Here is a 22,737-nt window from a genome sequence, read left to right on the forward strand (position 1 = left end):
TGGCCATGTGTAAATTTTCTTTGGAATAATGTCTGTTCATGTCTTCTGACCATTTCATGACTGGATTGTTTGTTTTTTGGGTGTTGAGTTTGATAAGTTCTTTATAGATCTTGGATACTAGCCCTTTATCTGATAGGTCATTTGCAAATATCTTCTCCCATTCTGTAGGTTGTCTTTTAATTTTGTTGACTGTTTTTTTTTTTTTTTTTTTGCTGTACAGAAGCTTTTTATCTTGATGAAGTCCCAATAATTCATTTTTGCTTTTGTCTCCCTTGCCTTCATGGATGTATCTTGCAAGAAGTTGTTGTGGCCAAGTTCAAAAAGGGTGTTGCCTGTGTTCTCCCCTAGGCTTTGATGGATTCTTATCTCACATTTAGATCTTTCATCCATTTTGAGTTTATCTTTGTGTATGGTGTAAGAGAATGGTCCAGTTTCATTCTTCTGCACGTGGCTGTCCAATTTTGCCAACACCATTTACTGAAGAGACTGTATTTTTTTCCAGTGGATAGTCTTTCCTGCTTTGTGGAAGATTAGTTGACCATAGAGTTGAGGGTCCATTCCTGGGTTCTCCATTCTGTTCCATTGATCAATGTGTCTGTTTTTGTTCTAATATCATACTGTTTTGATGATCATAGCTTTGTAATACAGCTTGAAGTTAGCCATTGTGATGCCCCCATCTTTGGTTTTCTTTTTCAACATTCCTTTGGCTATTTGGGGTCTTTTCTGGTTCCATACAAATCTTAAGATTATTTGTTCCAACTCTGTGAAGAAAGTCCACAGTATTCTGATAGGGATTGCATTGATGTGTAAATTACTCTGGGTAACGTAGACATTTTCACAATATTTATTCTTCCAATCCATAAGCATGGAATGTTTTTCCATCTCTTTGTGTCTTCCTCAATTTCTTTCTTAAGTGTTCTGTAGTTCTTAGAGTATAGATCCTTTACCTCTTTCGTTAGGTTTATTCCTAGGTATCTTATGCTTTTGAGTGAAATTATAAATGGAATTGATTACTTAATTTCTCTTTCTTAGTTGTCATTGTTAGTGTACAGAAATGCCACTGACGTCTGTGTATTGATTTTGTATCCTGCCACATGGCTGAATTGCTGTATTAGTTCTAACAATCTTGGGGTGGAGTCTTTTGGATTTTCTATATACAATATGATGTCATCTGTGAAGAGGGAGAGTTTGACTACTTCTTTGCCAATTTAAATGCCTTTTATTTATTTTTGTTGTCTGGTGGCTGAGGCTAGGACTTCTAGTATTATGTTGAATAATAGCAGTGAGAGTGGACATTCCTATCCCGTTCCTGACCTTTGGTAAAAGGCTCTCAGATTTTCCCCATTGAGAATGATATTCACTGTGGGTTTTTCCTAAATGCTTTTATGATACTGAGAAATGTTCCCTCTATTCCTGCACGTTAAGAGTTTTGATCGGGAATGGATACTGTATTTTGTCAAATGCTTTCTCTACATCTATTAAGAGGATCATATGGTTCTTATTCTTTCTCTTATTGATGTGATCTATTATGTTGATTGTTCTGTGAATGTTGAACCACCCTTCCATCCCAGGGATAAATCCCACTTGGTCGTGGTGAATAATCCTCTTAATATACTGTTGTATTGAATTGGCTAGTAACTTAATGAGAATTTTTGCATCCATGTTCATCAGGAATATTGGTCTATAATTCTCCTTTTTGGTGGGGTCTTCATCTGGTTTTGAGATCAAGGTAATGCTGGCCTCATATAACAAGTGTGGAAGTGTTCCCTCCCTTTCAATCCTTTGAAACAGCTTTCATAGAATAGGTATTATTTCTTCTTTAAACATTTGATATAATTCCACTGGGAAGCCATCTGGCCTGGACTTTTGTGTCTTGGGAGGTTTTTGATGACTCCTTCAATTTCCTCACTGGTTATTGGCCTGTACAGGTTTTCTATTTCTTCCTGTTCCAGTTTCAGTATTTTGTAGCTTTCCAGAAATACATCCATATCTTCAGATTGCCTAATTTGTTGTCATATAGTTGCTCATAATACACTTTTAAAATCATTTCTATTTCCTTGGTATTGGTTGTGATCTCTCCTCTTTCATTCATGATTTTGTTGTTGTCGTTGTTGAAGATTTTGTTTATTTATTCATGAGAGACACAGAGAGAGAGGCAGAGACATAGGCAGAGGGAGAAGCAGGCTCCCTGTGGGGAACTTGAAGTGCGACTTGATCTTGGAACTCCAGGATCATGATGTGAGTGAAAGGCAGACCCTCAACCACTGAGCCACCCAGGCACCCCCATTCATAATTTAGTTAATTTAAGTTTTTTCTCTTTTCTTTTTAATAAGGCTGGTTAGGGGTTTATCTATCGTATTAATTCTTTCAGAGAACCAGCTCCTGGTTTTGTTGATCTGTTCTGCAGTTCTTCTTGTCTCTATTTCACTGAGTTGTGCTCTAATCTTTATTATCTCTCTTCTGCTTGATTTGGGCTTTATTTGCTCTTCTTTCTCAAATTCCTTTAGGTGGGAGGTTAGCTTGTGTATTTCAGTTTTTTCCAAATTTTTTAGGGAGGCTTGTATTGTGAAGTATTTCCCTCTTAGGACCACTTTTGCTGTATCTCAAATATTTTGAACAGTTGTTTTTTTTTTTTTCATTTTCATTAGTTTCCATGAGTCTTTTTAATTCTTCTCTAATTTCTTGGTTTTTCCCATTCATCTTTTAGTAGGATGCCATTTAACCTCCATGTGTTTGAGTTCATTCCAAATTTCTTCTTGTGATTGAGTTCTAATTTCAAAGCATTGTGGTTTGAAAATATGCAGGGGACAATCCCAATATTTTGGTATCAGTTGAGACCTGATTTTTGACCCAGTATGTGGTCTATTCTGGAGAAGGTTCCATGTGCACTTGAGAAGAATGTGTATTCAACTGCAGTAGGATGGAATGTTCTGTATATGTCTGTGAAATCCATCTTGTCCAATGTGTAATTCAAGGCCCTTGTTTCTTTGGTGGTGTTCTGCTTATAAATCTGTCTTTTGCTGAGAGTGCTGTGTTGAAGTCTCCTATTTTTAATGTATTACTATCTATGTATCTCTTTACTTTGGTTACTAATTGATTGATATACTTGGCAGCTCCCACATTAGGGGCATCAATATTCATAATCGTTAGGTCTTCTTGTTGGATAGACCCTTTAAGTATGATATAGTGTCCCTCTTCATCTCTTACTACAGTCTTTGGTTTAAATTCTAATTTACCTTATATGAGGATTGCTACCCCAGCTTTGTTTTGAGGACCATTTGAATGGCAAATGGTTCTCCACTCCTTCATTTTCAGGCTGGAGGTGTCCTTAGGTCTAAAATGAGTCTCTTGTAGACAGCAAATAGTTGGGTCTTGCTTTTCTTTCTAGTCTGATACCCTGTGTCTTGATTTGATCATTTAGCTCATTCATGTTCAGAGTAACTATTGAAAGATAGGAATTTAGTGTCATCATTTTACCTATTCAGTCCGTTTTTGTGGATTATTTCTTTGGGCTCCCTCCTTCTTTTACAGGGCCCCCCTTAATATTTCTTGCAGAGCCGGTTTGGGAGGTCACATATTCTTTGAGTTTCTGTCTATCCTAAAAGCTCTTTATCTCTCCTTCTTTTCTAAATGACAGCTTTGCTGCATAAAATATTCTTGGCTCTATGTTTTTCTCATTTAGTACCCAGTATATATCATGCCAGCTCTTTGTGGCCTACCAGGTCTCTGAGGATAGGTCTGCTGTTAATCTGATGTTTTCCCCATATATGTTAAGAATCTCTTGTCTTGAGGTTCTTTAAAAATTTTCTCTTTATCTTTGAAAATTGCAAGTTTCTCTATTAAATGTCATGTTGAATAGTTTTTGTTTTTGGGGGTGTGTGTGTCCTCTCTATCTCTTTGATATGAACACCTGTTTCCCTCCCCAGATTAAGGAAGTTCTCATCTATGATTTGTTCAAATATACTTGCCGGTTCTCTCTCTCTCTCTCTCTCCATATTCTGGAATCCCAATAAAGCAAATATTATTCATTCTAAATTTATCCTTTATTTCTCTAAGCCTTTCCTGGTGGGTTCTTAATTGTTTATCTCTTTTTTTCCTCAGCTTCGTTCCTTTCCATCAACTTGTCTTCCCTGTCACTCTCTTCCCCCTCATTAACCTTAGCAGTTAAAGCATCCAGTTTAGACTACATCTCAGTTAAAGTATTTTTAATTTCAGCCTGATTAGATCCCAATTCTGCAATAAGAGAATCTCTAGAGTCCTTTATGCTTTTTTCCAGAGCCACCAGTAATTTTATAATTGTACTTCTGAACTGTATCTCTGACATGGTATTTAAATCCATGTCCAGCAAGTCTGTGGCAGAGAAAAATTACTTCTGCTTCTTTCTTTTGTGGTGAATTCTTCCTTCTAGTCATTTTGTCCAGTGCAGAGAATGCAGGTGTCTGTGCCTGGGTGGAGATGCCCTGCTTCTAGCTGGGTGGTGGGGCTCAGTGTGAGCTGTTTATCCCGTGAAGCCTTTGTTCCCTAGATGCCATGCCTCTCCCAGGCGAGAGGCGAAAAGAAGAAAAATTTTAATATGGCAGTAGCCAGATCTCCAGCTCCAGAGCCACAATCTCCCTGAAAGTACTGATCCTCAGTCTCCCAGTCCACACTGGCCTAGATGCTTCTGGGGGAAGGCATCAGGGCATTGATCTGCACAAATTGAAGGGCATCTAGAGGTAAGAGAGTTCTCACTGGCCTGTGCCCTCCTGAGGACTGCCTCTCTCAAAGGGAATGGAGGACAGCCTCCTCCATCCGTTGCTGGGCTCTATGGTAAAGGGAGCTTGGGTGCTGGTCCATGGAACCGGCTGGCTTCTCCCAAATGCCTCTTCAGCCCTTTACCGAGATCCAACCACGGTTTGTGGTGAGCTTTCTCCCGGTGCCCCTGTTCTTATTTTGTCTCTGGGAATATTGAGGTTTCACTGTGCCTCCTGCAATTCTGCTCTATTTCCCCCTGAGCACTTTTCAGTCAGGGAAGACTCTTTCAGGTGTTGATTTTTAAAGTTTCCACTTGTCCAGGGCTTGGCTTTCAGGCCCCATTTGCCCAGCTTGCTGCAGCTCCCCTCCCCCACCTTTTTCTTTTCTGCCTTCCTACCTTGTCAGAAGCCATCATTTTTCTCTCTGCAGCATTCTGGCTGTTCCCTCTACGTTTCAGTTTGAATTCGTAGGTGTTCAGGATGTTTTGAAAGTTATCTAGGTAACTTTGTGGGACCAGATGAATTGAAGACCCCTACTCTTCCACCATCTTGCCTCCTCTAAACCTATATTATTAATTTTTGAGGAACCTTCATACTGTTTTGCACAGTGGCTATACCAATTTAGAATTCCCACCAACAGTGTATGAGGGTATCTTTTTTCCACATCCTTGTAAACACTTATTTCTTTTCTTTTTTCATCTTAGCCATTCTAATACACATAAGGTGATATCTCATCATTGATTTGATTTGCATTTCCCTGATGCCAAGTGATGTTGAACATCTTTTCATATGTTGGTCACCTGTATGTCTTCTTTGGAAAAATGTCTATTCTAGTCCTCTGCCCATTTTTTAGTTGTATTGTTTTTTTGGTGTTGAGTTATATAATTATGTGCATTATATATTTTGGAATTAACCTTTTATTAGATATATTGTTTCCATATATCTTGGATCATTCAATAAGTTGTCTTTTTCTTTTCTTGATGGATTCCTTTGCTGTGTAAGAGCTTTTCATTATATATATATACATACATATATATATACATGTATATTATATATACGTATATAATATATACATATATATTATATATTTGATTTTTAAAAATATTTTATTTATTCATGAGAGACACACACAGAGAGATTGGCAGAGACACAGGCAAAGGGAGAAGCAGGGAGCCCAATGTGAGACTCAATCCCAGGACTCCAGGATCACTCCCTGAGCTGAAGCCAGAGCTTAACTGCTGAGCCACCCAAGCGTCCCTATATATATTTAATTTTTAAAAGCTTTTAATTTTGATGTAGTCCCAATAATTTATTTTTGCTTTTGTTTCCCTTGCTTTAGGAGACACATCTAGGAAAATGTCACTACAACGAATGTCAGAGAAATTACTGCCTGTGCTCTTGTATGATTTTTTTATGTTTTCAAGTCTCACATTTATGTCTTTATTCCATTTTAAGTTTGTTTTTGTGTATGATTTTAAAGAGTTGTCAAGTTTCATTATTTCACATGTAGCTGTCCAGTTTTCCAAGCACCATTTATTCAAGAGACTGTCTTTTCCCCCATTGCATATTCTTGCCCTTTTTGTCACAGATTTAAATGTCCAAATAATAGTGGGTTTTGTTTTGGCCTCTCTATTTGTTATATTGATCTATGTGTCTACTTTTGTGCCGCTACAATATTGTTTTAATTACTGAACCTTTGTAGTATATCTTGAAATCTGGAATTGTGATATCTCCAGCTTTGTTTTCTTTTTCTCAAGATTGCTTTATCTATAAGAGGTCTTTTGGGTTTCCACACAAACTATTATAGCATTATAGTATTATTATAGTATTATTCTAGTTTTGTGAAAAATGCTGTTGATATTTTAATAGGAATTGCACTGAATTTATAGATTGCTTTGGGTAACCTCAGCATTTTAAAATTATTATTTCTTCCAGTCCATCAACACGTAATATCTTTCCATTTGTTTGTGTCATCTTTAATTTTATTTCATTAGTGTTTTATACTTTATAAAATACAGGTCTTTGACCTCATTGGTTAAGTTTATTCCTAGGTATTTCGTTCTTTTTGGTGCATTTGTAAATGGTGTTGTTTCCTTAATTTCTCTTTCTGCTCTTTTGTTATTAGTATATAGAAATGCCACCAATGGGTGCCTGGGTGGCTCAGTTGATTAAACATCTGCTTTTGGTTCAGGTCATAATCCTAGGGTCTTGGGATTGAGCCCCACATTGCTTATAGGGGAGCCTGCTTCTCCCTCTTCCTCTGCCCTACTCCCCATTCACGTTTTCTCTCTCTCTCTCTCTCTCTCTCTCTCCTCTCTCTTTCTCAAGTAAATAAACAAAATCTTTAAAAAAGTGAAATGCTACTGATTTCTGGCTATTAATTTTACATGCTAGAACTTTACTGAATTTATTTATTACTTCTATTAGCTTTTTGATGGCGTCTTTAGGACTTTGTATGTATAGTATCATTAAAACTATTTTTTGAGTTCTTACTTTGAATTAGTACATCTCTAAATTCCAGAATTTCCATGTTTCTCAGTTTTCAATTTGTAGCTCTCTAAGACAGGAAACAACAAATGTTGGAGAGGATATTGAGAAGGGGGAACCCTCTTGTACTGTTGGTGGGAATGTGAACTGGTGCAACCACTCTGGAAGAGTGTGGAAGTTCCTCAAAAAGTAAAAAAAAAAAAAATAGAGCTACTCTATGGCCCAGCAATTGCACTACTGGATATTTACCCCAAAGATACAGATGTAGTGCAATGTTGGGACACCTGCACCCCGATGTTCAATAGCAGCAATGTCTGCAATAGCCAAACTGGAAGGATCCACAATGTCCTTCCACATATGAATGGATAAAGAAGATGTGGTCTATATATACAATGGAATATTACTCACCCATCAGAAAGGATGAATAGCCACCATTTGCCTTGACATGGATGGAACTGGAGGGTATTATGCTGAGTGAAGTAAGTCAATCGGAGAAGGACAATCATCATATGGTTTCATTCATACGGGGAATATAAGAAATAGTGAAAGGGATTATAAGGGAAAGAGGAGGAACTGAATGAGAAAAATTAGAGAGGAAGACAAACCATGAGAGACTCTTAACTCTGGGAAATGAACAAAGGGTTGCAGAAGTGGAGGTGGGCGGGGGGGATGAAGTACCTGGGTGATGGGCACTGAGAAGGGGACTTGATGGGATGAGCACTGGGTGTTATACTATGTGTTGGCAAATTGAACTTCAATAAAAACAAATGAAAAAAGTAGCTTTCTGCCAATTTTTAAAAATTTCTTTAAATTCATTAACTATAGTAGTCATAATTATTCTATATTTCTTTTCTGATAACTCCGATATATAAATCTGTTTGTCTATTAGCAGGGTGTATTTTTTTCTTTAATTTCCCAACTACTTGTGCATAGTTGATTATATTTTACTTAGAGCTAGAGAATTGTGTACAAAATTGTAGATAACTTTGAGCTACTACATGATGTTATCTTCCTCCAATTATGACTCAATTTTTATTCTGGAAAATAGTTCAGGGAAGGCACTAACAATCCCAAATTTCCTTAATCTGTGAAAGGTTGAGTCCCCTTGTAAAGACTTATCTAGTCTCATTCATTCTTACTCTAGAGTGTAGCCTATCAAATTCCCTACTGAAACCCTTAGATGTTTATCAGGAATCATCTCTTTTCTTAATCTTGAACTAAAATTTGCAGTTTTTAATTTTTTTTCAAGAAATAGAGAGAGCACGTTCATGAGTGGAGGTAGGGTGCAGAGGGAGAGGGAGAGAAAGAATCTCAAGAAGGCTCCTCACTCAGCACAGAGCCTTATGTGGAGCTTGATCCCACAACCCTGAAATCATGACCTGAGCCAAAATCAAGAGTCAGAGGCTCAACCAACTGAGCCACCCAGGTGCCCATAAAATTTGTAGTTTTTATTCAAAGATTAAATACGCATTCTGTATTTAACTTATATTACATTATATTACTTTATTACTTTATTACTTTATTTATTTATTTATTTATTTATTTATTTATTTATTTATTTTAGAGAAAGAGCATGAGCAGGGGAGATGCAGAGGAAGAAGAGAGAGAGAATCTTTTTTTTTTTTTTTTGAGAGAGAGAATCTTAAGTAGGCTCCACACTCAGTGCAAAACCCAATGCAAGGCTCTATCTCAAGTCACTGAGATCTCAAGTCACTGAGATCAAGAGTCAGATGCTTAACTGACTGAGCCACCCAAGCATTCTTCATTATATTATCTTATATCAAAGTGTTATTTTTATGCTTTATCCAGATTTTCTTGGTGTCCTCAGTGAACGGATTGATCTGAAAGTTACTTATCTGCCATTTTCAGAAACATGTCTACAAAGGCTAATGACATAAAGCTGAATAGAGTTTCTAGAACTACAAACAAACCTGGACCTTAAGAAAATTTCAAGGTGAGTAAAAAATAAATTTCACAAGTCCTACTTTATTACCATCATTTTAGTCATAAGTATTTCATTATATGAAAGTGTTTATATTTTGAAACTTCTGGTTGATGAATGCTATACACTTTTTAAAAACAAATTTTTAAAAATATTTCCATTTGTCTCTTTTTTACATAATCACATTTTTTTCAGTGCATGTGTAGGTGAGAAAATATGCTTACCCATCAGTGAATTATAAAGCACCTCTTATATGGAACATGTAATGCTAACTGTCCTATAAATTGACTATTCCTATAGGACATCCTGCTGTTTAGAGCATTAGCCCAAAGCCTGGAGGCACTGTATACCTACAGGCCAACAATTAAAATAAGTTGCTAATTACCTAGGAAGAATTTACAACTACTAATATTACAACTACTAATATTACAAGGATTACAACTACTAATATTATAAAATGTATCATAAAAGTAGTATATGTCATAACTAATCAAAGATTAAGATATTATTTTATTTTCATGCAGTAGTTCTAAGCAAGATGGTTTCCCTGAGGATTTGACTGATTATTATAGCCTCATTAGACCAGTGCTGTACCAGCTACCCCTTTTCATATATGCTCTTTATAATTCCATTATGGGAGTTGGAAGGAGAAAATTTAACATATAGTAGGTAATCCCTGTGTCATAATTCCTTTATTCAACATATATGTATCGAGTACCCCTTATAACCCAGGTTTTTATGGAGGTGCTTTGGCTACAAACATATGACTCAGTATTCACGGTATTAAATACCATATATTTAAGTATTTATATATTTAAATGCCATGAAAATTGTATTTGTATATATAAATATATATACAATTTATATATATATATATATATATATATATATATATATATATATATATATATATAATCAGCCATAGAAACAGATTCATGGAGTTTAGGTGGAGTAGAAAAGAAAGTGAGGCCAAAATTAGTTTGATTATCTGGCAGAAATCATTTAGGTCAAGAAACAGAAAGTAAGGAATGAGATTGAAGTTGATTAGGTAGGAAGGATGACAGGATATTAGCAATAGAAGGAAATTTTGGTATGTAGATGGTATTGGAGCTTTGTTTTTTAAGATGTGGAACAGATCCTGATAATCATTTTTCTATCCAACAAATGATGACAGGAATGAGGTCTTATATGGATAGGTTGTGATTTTAAAGACTCAAGAAAGTCTGAAGCCATGGATTTGGATGCATGAACAATGCAAATATTGAGGTTCTACAGTCCTAAGCTGAATTGTGTGGCAGTAGCTATTACACAGGTAGTAAAGAACAGAGGAGGATATCCTAGCAGGTAGACTAGGCCACACAGGGACAAGAGCGCTTACAGGAAGGTGAATGGGTAATTGTCTGGAAGTGGCAATGTTAGCAGTGGACTTTCAGAAGATAGCAATTAATTTCTATCATATTCTTACTATAGAATATCTCATTTAAGATCATGTTCAAAAAAGCACAAGAAATGAACAGACCATAATTTTCCTCTTAGGTCTGTCATCAACTACTGTGGTAATTGAGGTGACCATATAATTTATAATCAAAATTGGAGAACTTTGGGGAGTGAAAAAGGATGCTGTTTAAAATTATATCAAAACAGAAAATGGAAGTTCAGACTGGCCATGGCAGAAAGATATATATTGTTATCATATGGACAATTCATATTGCTTCACCTGTAAAATGTAGATAGCATCCACCTTAATTGATTGATTGCTTGATTTAATTAATTAATGAAATTCCACTTTGCCAAAGTACCAAATCCCTTAGTGAGTACTCAACAAATTGGAATGCTTTATACCACCTTGGTCCAGGAACTGCAAGTTCATTGAAGTCAGAAGTGGCATCTATTTTTTTCCTTGTAGCTCCAGAATAATTAACAATAATTAATAATTAATAACTGTAACCTGTACTGTCTTTGTAACTTTATTCATAGTAGACTATAATGTACTCTTATGCCTTGATTATTTTAAAGATAACACTTATTGTTAATATAGATAAGGAAATAGGAGTGGGCACATTTTATAAATTAGCAAACATAAGTAGACTGTTAAGAAAGCAAGGTTTTGGGAATGACATTTAGGTTTGTATTAGTGCCTCAGGGTCTGGAGTTCACCCAGTTCTTTTTCATTCAATCTTGTGAAGGGCTGTTCTGCCCTGTGGGTACTAAAATGGATTGATCCCAGACAGATGGAAGTATTTTGGGCATGACTCTGATTCCCATTTTGCCCATTCCTGGTGCTACTTAACCCAAATACAATCAGTCAAGGACAAGCTTGAAGTTTCTCTCTTGGATGATACAGAAATTTGGTGCAGGCAAACTTAGGGTTAATGCTTGTCACTGTTCTTGTCTGGATACTTGGCATTTCAGTCACTCTGGTGACTTAAACACTTTTCTTGAGGCACAGAAGAATAGGCATATTTTTCGTCATCCTTTTGGTAAACATGTAAGAATTAATTTAATGCTTGAATTACTTTACCATCCTCAGTGACTGTTTCTCATTCTTTTCTAAAATGGTCTTTCTTCATCCATGGCTGATCTCTTATCCAAGGCTGCTTCAAAAATGACTTGACAGCTTACATCACTTGTTACACTAACCTCAAATTAATATTGGTTTCTCCTCTTCCATATGGTTCCCCTTATTTTGCTATTTTAAAATTCTTCTATTACTTTTTTGATAATGAATGTAACATTTTCAAACTTCTATTGGTTGTTTTCCTTATATCAAAATATTTTATGATCCTAAAGAATCACGGACTTTAAAAACAGAATTGGAAGGGACCCTAAAGGCTACATCCAAACACTTTCTTTTACTTCAAAAATTTGAATCCTCTATGCAGCAATTCTGATACATCTTTATACTGAATTCTTTGCATTATTTGAGGGTTTTCATCAAAGTCTACTTCTTGATCTATCCCATTTCATCTTTAAGCTGGTATGACTGTAAATAGTTTTTTTCCTATTTTAAACCAAAATTTGTAGTGTTACTTATTGATCTTTGTAACTTCTTTGGGCTACATAAAAGAAAATGATGGCAGTCTTTAAGTATACTCAGAAGAATTTATCATGCCTTCTCCAAAACCTTCTCTAGGATAAATGTGCTAAAACCCTTTAGCATTTCTTCCTAAAACATGGTTTCAAGTTCTCCCCATGGTGACCAACTTGTTTTGGTTTGATTTTGGTTTTAGTACTAAACATCCTGCATTCTGGGAACTCCCTTAATCTCCAGCAAATGGGCCATAGGTCACTTTAGTTTTCTGTCTTGGTCACTGCTGTGAACACACTCTTAGTGTAGTGCTACTTTTTTCAAATGCAATACCCAGAAGCAGACACAATACAACTCACCATGGAAAAAAATTCAGTATTATCTGCGACATTTGTACAATGGATTCCCAAAAGAACCTTATTTTTTTTTTTTTAGTCCAAGTCCAATAGTACTTGCTGATTTGTAAATTATCTTTCTTAAGTATACCACAGTATAAGATAGCTACTAAAATCTATCTAAGTGGGATGCCTGAGTGACTCAGTCAGTAAAGTGTCTGACTCTTGCTTTTGGCTCAGGTCATGATCTCAATATTGTGAGATTGAGCCCTTCATTGGGCTCTGTGCTGGGCATAGGTCTTGCTTAAGATTCTCTCTCTCCATCTCTCTATGCCGCTCCTCCTGCTGACACACTCCCTCTCTAAAAAACAAATAAAATGAAATAAAATAAAATCTATCTAGGCAACAGAATTTATATTTATTCCAGCCATTTTTTTTATTGACGAACAATTCACATATACTATTGAATTAGTTTCAGGTGTACAACATAGTGATTTGATATTTATATGCATTATGAAATGGTCACCACAATAAGAGAAGTTACCATTTGTCACCATACAAAGTTGTTACAATATTATTGACTATATTCCCTAAGCTGTGGTGTACATCCTCAAGCCATTTTTACTAAGCTTCTTGCATTGGTCAAGGTATCTTTGGATCCAGAGAAGCAGCTGGAAACCCTGGAGCCTTGGTGCTTAGTTGAGTCTGAATAGTAGTACAGGAGATACCAGGGAGGGCTCCCTGGATTCTGCTGGTACCAGTTTATATTGCTATACCTTCACACGCTTTTAAAAAATCCTACAGTACTGGGAAAGATCAAACTAAGGTGTTTACCAAAATACTGGCTATTTTTAGATTGATAGTTCTTGCTGCTAGCTAGGGTTTACTTTGACTGAACTTCCTAATTTCTGTCTTCTGGATCAAGCTTAGCCTTTTCTTTAATGATTTCTTTTCAGCATTGTAGGTAGCATATTTAGGGAAAACCCTGAATACTAATTTTCAACTTACTGCCATATTAGTTATTTGTGATATATTGAATTAGAAATTAAAAACCATTTATCATCTGTATTCCCATGTTCATAGCAGTATTATTCACAAGTAGTTAAGTTATGGAAACAACTTACGTGTCCTTTGACACATCAATTTATAAAGAAACTGAGCCTGGAGAACATTATGGTAAGCAACATAAGCCAGACAAAGAAAGAGTAATACTACGTTGTACCACTTATATGTAGTATCTCTTTTAAGAAGAAAAAGTAATCAAACTCATTTAAAAAAATAGTAGAAAATAGGGAGGTTGGTAAAAGGGTATAGACTTTCAGTTACAATATGAATAAGATCTGAGGACCTAATGTATAAGATGGTGAGTATAGTTATAATATTGTATTATATAATAATTAAAATTTGCTAAGACAGTAATTCAAATGTTCCTAAATCTTAAAAAAATGGGTAAATATGTGAGGTGATGGATGCCGATGTGTTAACGAACTCAATGGGCAAGAATCCTTTTACAATGTATACATAGATCAAATAATTGCATTGCACACTTTAAAAATCTCAGTTTTAGGGGTGCCTTGGGTGACTCAGTTGAGCATCTGACTCTTGATTACAGCTCAGGTCATGATCCCATGGTTGTGAAATCAAGCCCTGCATTGGGCTTCATGCTCAGCAGGGAGTCTGCTTGAGATTCTCTCCTTCTTCCTCTGCCCTTCCCATTGTTCAGATTCTTTCTCTCTCTCTCAAATAAATAAATCTTAAAAAAAAAAAAACCAAAACCTCTCAGTTTTATTTGTCAGTTATACTCCAATAAAGGTAGAAAAACTTAAGCTCCTTTGTAGACCAAGGTCTAAAGCAAAGATTACAAACTGGCAACCTATGGGTCAGATCCAGCTTGCACTTATGGATATTGGTGTGTGTGTGTGTGTGTGTGTGTGTGTGTGTGTGTCTGTGTGTGTCTGTGTGTGTGTGTGAATCCAGATAGCAATGGTCTTCTCAGCATTTTGTTTTATTTTTAATTGAATTAGTTTCCAATAATTAAAAAGCTGGAGATTTCACATAAGAATCTGGATTTTCATGTTCTTTAAAACAAATCTGGCAACACTTTGACCTTACTTATGATAATGATCTTCTGGAATTTCAAGAGTGGCTGCTTTTTTTATATGGTACTTTACAACTCATCACAGTCCCTAGCACAGCCAATTGTTTTCTATCCCCACTGGCTTTATTAATTATACCACCTTCCTGACTTCCAAAAGCATTGGATACTGGAAATCCAGCTAAGCCCTCATTTCTTTGAATATTACTCTTTTTTCCATATGTTCCATTTCAAAAACTATGTGGGTTGTTTTTAGCCATTCTTAGCAAAATCAAAAAAGGCATAGCGATTTCTTTTCCTGGAGATGTCTATCATCCTACTGGGATAAAGTATGTTAACACATTTGAGGCAATTATATAACAAGTGTTTTAAATTGAATTATTGGCCCCAATTTTTCATGTCTTCCTGTGTCAATATCATCTGGCAGTGCCTTCTCATACTGACTCTTTGTATGACCATGAAACTTATTTTGGCCAATGAAACGTTAGAAAATTTGATGCAATCAGTGGTTTGAAAAAGTACATGATATTTCCACTTCTCTTTTTTTCTTGGCCTTCATCATAATAAAACTCCCCAGCCAGCCTACCAGGTAAGGTGAGGCACATGGCCCAGTCATGGCTATTACCCTGGTTGACAGCCAGCCAACATTCAAACCTGTGAGTAAGCTCAACTAAGACCAGAAGAATGACCCAGATAAGTCCATTCTAAATCATTAACTCACAGACTTGTTTATCAAATAAATGCTTAGTCAATTAAATCCCTGAGTTGGAGTTGTTTTGTTATGTGGCATTATTATCATGGTAGATAACAAATACAGAAATTTGTTCTTAGAAACAAAGTATTATAATAAAAATCTGAAATATGTGTCATTGGCTTTGTGAAAGGCAATAGGGAGAGGCTGGGAAAGAGAAGAGGCTGGAAGAATAGTGAGGAATCTGTGATGGCAGCCTAGATAAGTGGCAAACTATGTTATCTAGTGGTGAAGCATTTTTGTAAAATATGGTATATGGTAGCTTAGAATATAGAAAATATACCAAATTAACATTTATACTTTAGTAAAGATATTTCCAGGCAGAATGTTGAAAATGTCACCTGGCTTTTACTAGCTGCATATGATAAGGTGCAAGTAGAAAAAGACGCATTAAAGAACTGGATGGTTTGTAAGTAAAATTTAGAGAATACCAGAACTCAATGGACTAGAAAATATTTTTTTTCTTCTCTTTACCCTCTTGGGCTAGTAAAATATCAAATCCAATGAACTTCCAAAAACATGTGGTCTTAGTACTAAAGACCAAAAGAGGTTTGTAAGACTCTGTTAAAACTTTTGAATGAATGAAGGTGTTACTAAGTAGACCCTCTCAACTAGACAAAAGTATTTCTAGAAAGTTTAAGAGCATTGTCTTATAGCACCCTGAGAATCCCAAAGAAACACTGATAAAATCTAGAGAAATAGAGACTTACTTCAAAGGGAGTTATGGTTGTGGCTTTTGCCAATGGAGTGGACTTAAACTGTATTTTTATGAAGCTCAGAAAGTTTTAAGGGAATTGTATAGGCAAAAATACTACCATCCTGGATTAAAGGAGAATGCAATTGTATAAAACTCAGAAAAGCAGTGGGCCTTTAATATTTTATGAGCAAAAACCTGTCTAAAAAGTTGCTCAGAAAACATATTTTAAATACCCTCTTCAAAAGTGACCAAGCATAATGGAAAAAGAATATTTTGAATAAAGTTAAGACCATGGAGAACAATGGACTGGTGTTCCATTCTTAGGAAGCATAACGGAATATAGTTAAGAATCACTCCCTACCCTTACATTGTAGGACCTGGCCACATTTGTCCAGTGAAAATTGTTATACACATATACCCGGGCTAGGGACTTCCCTCAGGATTCCCTTTCTGAAAGAGTGTTTTTGTAATTTCCAGTTCCTCTGTAATTATTGAATGTTGGGTATTTGAGTGGCCAATAAATTGTCATTTGAGTTCATTGGGTTTTGAATCCTCATCTGAGGAGCCATATCAGCACCTGATTATAAATCACAAGATAATGGATTCTGGACCTGATGGCATGATTAAATGAGACTTTTGAGATCTTTTGAGGAAAGCATCTTTTGTGTGCAGGAAGGATGTGAATAATTGTGACAAGAGTAGAATATGATATATGGATTGCAATAGTGGCCATAATGTATCAAGCTTCTCTATATCATTGTTCTTTGTAGTTTGAGGTTTGCCTTGTGACTTGCTTTGGCTAGGCTAGTTGGAGAGTAGGAAACTGAAGGCAAGCAAAGGCTTTAAAAAGTGCTTGCCTGAATCTTCCTCTTCTCTTGCTACTCTCCCTTAAACATGAGAACATGCATAGTATAGATTTCTGCTGCATGTTATCTTGGTGCTTCTATCACCCAACTATCAACCACCAACCACTAGACATATGAATAGACCCCTTTAAAAACAGAGGAGTCCTCTATCTGAGTTCAGCTTAAACTGCTAAACCACAGACTCCTGACTTAAATAAAGGCTTATTATCTTAAAGTCCCTGAGTTTGGGGGTGGTTTGTTACACTGCATTATCATAGCAATGTTACAAACCAGTTACTGTATAATCAAGAGAAAGATGGAACAAAAAAAAAATCTGTATTTTTTGGCATTTGATGCCCATAGATAATGAAGAAGCCTCCTTTTTTCTGAGCTTCTATATCTTTTATCAGTATATTTCAATAATTCAGCTTTTGGCAAATAACACAAACTGTGGCTTGGATTTTATTACAATAATGTTTTTTTGGCTGGGTACAGTATACTTTATTGATGGTACATGACAAGGTAGGGCTCCCCAAGCCCCTCCCCTTCCTCAGGGGGTTTGGGATATAAATTGGTGGTTATGAGATTCTCAGTGTGTTGGGGGATTAAGTTGGGACAGGGACTCCCCAGCAGCTGAGGGCCTCTCTCTTCCTCTTGTTCTCACTGGGGCTGGTGGTCCAGGAGGCTCTTACTCCTTGGAGGCCATGTGGACCATGAGGTCTACCACCCAGTTGCTGTAGCCAAATTCATTGTCATACCAGAAAATGAGCTTGACGGAGTGGTCATTGAGGCCAATGCCAGCCCCAGAGTCGAAGGTGGAAGAGTGGGTGTCACTGTTAAAGTTGCAGGAGACAACCTGGTCCTCAGTGTAGCTCAGGATGCCCTTGAGGGGCCCTCCTATGCTTCACCACCTTCTTGACGTTGTTATATTTGGCAGCTTTCTCCAGGTGGCAGGTCATATTCACAACTGACATCTTGGGGGTGGGGACGCGGAAGGCCATGCCAGTGAGCTTCATGCCATTCAGTGAGCTTCATGCCATTCAGCTCAGGGATGACCTTGCCCACAGCCTTGGTGGTGCCAGTGGAAGCAGGGATGATGTTCTGGGCAGCTCCTCGGCCGTCACACCACAGCTTCCCAGAGGGGTCGTCCACGGTCTTCTGGGTGGCAGTGATGGCATGGATAGTGGTCATGAGGCATTCTACAATGCTGAAGTGGTCATGGATGACTTTAGCCAGAGGAGTCAAGCAGTTGGAGGTGCAGGAGGCATTGCTGACAATCTTGAGGGAGTTGTCATACTTCTCGTGGTTCACACCCATCACAAACATGGGGGCATCAGCAGAAGGAGCAGAGATGAAGACCCTCTTGGCACTGCCCTTCAAGTGAGCCCCAGCCTTCTCCATGGTGGTGAAGACCCCAGTGGACTCCACAACATACTCAGCATTAGCATCATCCCATTTGATATTGGTGGGATCTTGCTCCTGGAAGATGTAAATGGACTTCCCATTGATGACAAGTTTCCCATTCTCAGCCTTGACCATGCTGTGGAATTTGCCATGGGTAGAATCATACTGTAACATGTACACCATGTAGTTGAGGTCAATGAAGCGGTCATTGATGGCAACAATATCCACTTTGCCAGAGCTAAAAGCAGCCCTTGTGACCAGGCGCCCAATATGCCTAAATCCGTTCACTCCGATCTTCACCATCATGTCTCGGGGATGCGGCTGGCACTGCACCAGAAGATGTGGCTGTCTGTCGAACGGGGAGGAGCAGAGAGCCAGATTTTATTACAATAATTGATTGATCAGCTCATTTGGCAAAAATTAAATTTGACCTAACCAAAGGCAGGATTTCATTATTCTGCCTTTTTTCTAGTAATTCTGGAAAGGGTTTTACAAAATAAATATTATTTATGACAAAAGCTGCTTCAGAAAAGGAAATGGGGAAAATAACATCAGCACCAAAATGTCTCCAGTGTCTAAACCACCAAAGTAGGCGTTAAAACTCTTTGGAATACAGAGACTTGGGTTCTAGCTGTAAAACCACCTTCCTGAGCTTCCGTTTTCCCATCTATTAAATGGCAATGGTGCTATATAACTTGAAGGGCTGTCCTAAAAATAAGAAGCAATATGTATAAAGTACTTGACATATAGCAGGTGCAAATCAATTATTAATATCTTCTCAGAATTCTATAACTTTGCACCATTTTCTCTGGAAACTCTGAAAGCAAAAGATGTCTGTAGATAAAATATAGCATATACAAAATGTCAGAAAAAAACGGCTTTCCACACCATATAAATACAGAGCTCAGCTTACTTTAAGGATCTATCACATTTCTACCTGTTTCAGGAGTTAAACTCCATTCCTGAATGGGACTCAAATGCATTGGGATGATGGAAAGAGCAGACACTTTGAGTTCAAATCCCATGTTGGCCATCTCGTTAATTGGGTCGCCATGGACAAATTACCTTATCGTCTCTGAGCCTCAGTGTCTACACTTATATAGGCTTCTGTGAATATTAATTGAGGTAATCAATGTAAAGTACTAGCAGGAAGTAGGAAGTAATACAGGATAGCTAACAATGACAATACTTATTCTTTTTCATCCTATAATAATATTATCACAGTATTATGGTTTGAGTGATATTTTCAGCTTTGTTGTTGTTGTTATATTAGCTGTGGTCAAGCCTGCACTATTTTATGGCTTTCTGAGAATTGGAGCTCCTACTGGGGAATTTTCAAGCTTTCAAAAATCTTTCTACCTTCTGAATGCTAGGTCCTGTGAATGTTTCCGAAGGCAAAATGGCATTTCAGGAGCAATGATAAGTGTACTTCCAAAATAGAATACACACCAGGCAGTTTCCTAGGACAGAACTATATCCTGGTGAGAGCAGCTGGGTTAGTTAGGGGAACAAATGGTCAAATGCAACTCCTGAGGATGTTCTATAAGGCTGAGGGCAATAGCAACCTCATGAGCTTTGTTCTTTGATACTTTTTTAGTTTCCCAAAGTGCTTGGCCCCTTTCTACTAAATGTGGAAGCTTTATGCTTAAAAGTGAGGACAATTCCCTTCCAAGATGATTAGTAACACGTTATGATCATTTAGCATCAATGACCACTTCCACTGTTTGGAAAGAGTCTACAGAAATTTCAAAGATGTCCCAGAGAAGAGAAATACTCTCACAATTAATTCCTCTGTGTGTTTTTAATTTATTAAATACTTTATTTTTTGTGAACTCCCTGTGCTTTCTTTTTTCTGTCAGCTTTATATCCCCATGTTTCTCAGCAGAAGGATATTAATTAAAAAGACTGTTATCATCTATTATCAGCCTGTATTGAATCATCCTAGTCATCTGCCCAGAGCCTTTCTACTCCTTATTGGTTGGGACAAGTAGCCAGAAAGTGAGAAAAAGGTTTTACTTTCAATTGGCTCTACCCTGGAACTGGGTGCATAGCAAAGAACTGAGGAGAGGAATTGCTGAGTTGGGAACCTGAAATTGGTCCTTCCTATATGCATATGCATGAGAGCTTTGCTTCAGGTGTTGGTCTCTGCTCCCTAAACCATAACCTAGGTCTCTAAAACACACCATGCCTGTGTTTTAATATTTTTGTAACCACCTTTCCCAGTCTAGAGCGAGACACATATAAATGCAAATTCATAGAGCATGTATTATTAAAAAATATATTTTCCTTTTATGTGAAAAAGGAGTTACATGCCTATCTTGTCCTCTAAAACCGTAACATCTCCAATTTGTCCACACTATTATATAATGGCCCTAAGTAAATGCACCTTTGCAGGCAGTACATTTCTCATGTACTCTAAACAACACACAAATTATCTGTTGTTATCCTCATTTTAGTGACCTGGATACTCAAAGAAGTTAGGTGACAGAAGAAAGGTTGTAACCTAGCCTTTTCTGATTCCAGACCAATGGTTAGACCCTAAAATGTCATCTTGCTCAGCTATAAGCTAGTGCTCCCATGAAACTAAGGAGCCTACATAAACCTACTTTCAAGCCACTTGCAAAGCTTCAGACAGAGGTGAATTCAGTAAATCTTTTACTTATTAACACCTTTCTTGGTATTGTTGCTGTGGAGTGAAAAGCTGTCTCAAGTGACTCCTCAGTGGTAATAGAATTTTCCAGGATATGAGAAGTCAGAGAATATGATGAGTTTCTACCACTCTAGTTCTCCCCAAGGACAACATCAGTGCTTGTTCCAAACTAATTGTTTTAGTGTACAACTCTAAAGTGTACAGTTCTGGCCATAAGAAAGCAGACATAGAGCATAGGATGTGTATGGTGAGTGGTGGTAGATGAAGCTGAACATGTAGGCAAGTGGCATATCATCTTTCTTTGCCATGCTAAAGACTTTGAACATTGCCTGTAGATAATAGAAAGCCATTGAACAATTATAAGTGAAGCAGTCACTGGGGCAGATATATGTACTAAAAGATCAGTCTCTGAAGGCAGTGACAGATACAGATTTAAAATGCAAATTCTTGTAGCCATATAATTGAGAGGAAGGCTGTTGTAATAATCCAGAAGAGGTAAATAGGGAGCTGTGAGGGTGGAATGTGTGGGGCCAATAACTCAGGTTATGATGTTGAAATGACTAAAGTTAATGATCAACTATCAGTGATAAAAGAAAGGAGTGTAGGACAAGCATTAGATTTTTATATGGATTCCTGAGTGTGTGGTGGTACATTTATCATGATCACAAATACAGGAGAAGCAGATTTAGTCTGACTGGGGATGGAGGTAAATTATTATAAATTTAGTTTTAAACATACTGAGATTATGTATAGGACATAGTGAAAATGTCGTTAAATAGGAGGGTGTGAAAATCTAGTTTTGGGAATTGGGCTGGACTAGAAATGAAGCTCTTAGAGTTATTGGTGCACAGGTGATGATAGAATTCTTAGCAATGAATAAGATGGCTGAGAGAAGAGAGTGAGGAGTGAGAAGGAGAGGGGAAGCCAAGGAGAGAATTCTGGGGATGGGCAATGGTTATAGTGCAAGTATCATAGTCAATGGGCATTTTCATGAACGAACAACATGTTAACACAATAGTAGGCATTATAAGGGTGGAGGAGGAATAATAAAGTAATACAAGATATAGCTATGATCATGAACTGTCTTGGTATATGCTTTTATGTTAAATACTCTGTGTCCTACAAGAAAAGTGTTATTATAGGGGCACCTGGGCAGCTCATTCAGCTAAGCATCTGCCTTCAGCTGGGATCATGATCCCAGGGTCCTGGGATCACCCTGCATCAGTCTCTCTGCTCAGCGAGGAGTCAGCTTCTCCCTTTCTCTCTGCTCCTCCCCCCTGCTTGAGTGTGCTATCTCCCCACTGCCTCAAATAAATAAATTAAAAATCTTAGAAGAAAAGTGTTATAAAAGCCAAGAGAGCAACAATATTAAGAAGGACTGGTGAAGAGATGCCTGGGTGGCTCAGTCGTTAAGTGTCTGCCTTCCACTCAGGGCATGATTTCAGGGTCTCAGAATCGAGTCCTGCATGGGGCTCCCCTCAGGGAGTGTGTTTCTCCCTCTGCTCCCTCTGCCTGTTTCTCTGCCTCTCTGTGTCTCTCGTGAATAAATAAATAAAAATCTTCAAAAAAAAAAAAAAAAGGAGGACTGGTGAACACTATGTAATATCAAAGAGAGATGAGGATGTAAAATCATCCTTGGAATACACCTTAGGTGTTTAGGGGGAAAGCTTGATTCTAATTACTTTAGGAAGTTGTAGGGAGTGTTCAGTAAGAGGTTAAAGCTATAGCAGGATTGGTTTAGTGCTTAACAGTTGTCCTAGAGATTACAGT

At 37.3% G+C, this 22,737-nt stretch overlaps 1 pseudogene; it reads right to left on the bottom strand.

The window, feature by feature from the left end:
- Window positions 1-17,513: 17,513 nt before the first annotated feature.
- LOC140596054 (glyceraldehyde-3-phosphate dehydrogenase-like) lies at window positions 17,514-22,540 on the bottom strand (annotated as a pseudogene).
- Window positions 22,541-22,737: the final 197 nt, after the last annotated feature.

The sequence above is a fragment of the Vulpes vulpes genome, chromosome X (assembly GCF_048418805.1).
Source record: "Vulpes vulpes isolate BD-2025 chromosome X, VulVul3, whole genome shotgun sequence".
In the NCBI taxonomy this organism is placed as follows: domain Eukaryota; kingdom Metazoa; phylum Chordata; class Mammalia; order Carnivora; family Canidae; genus Vulpes; species Vulpes vulpes.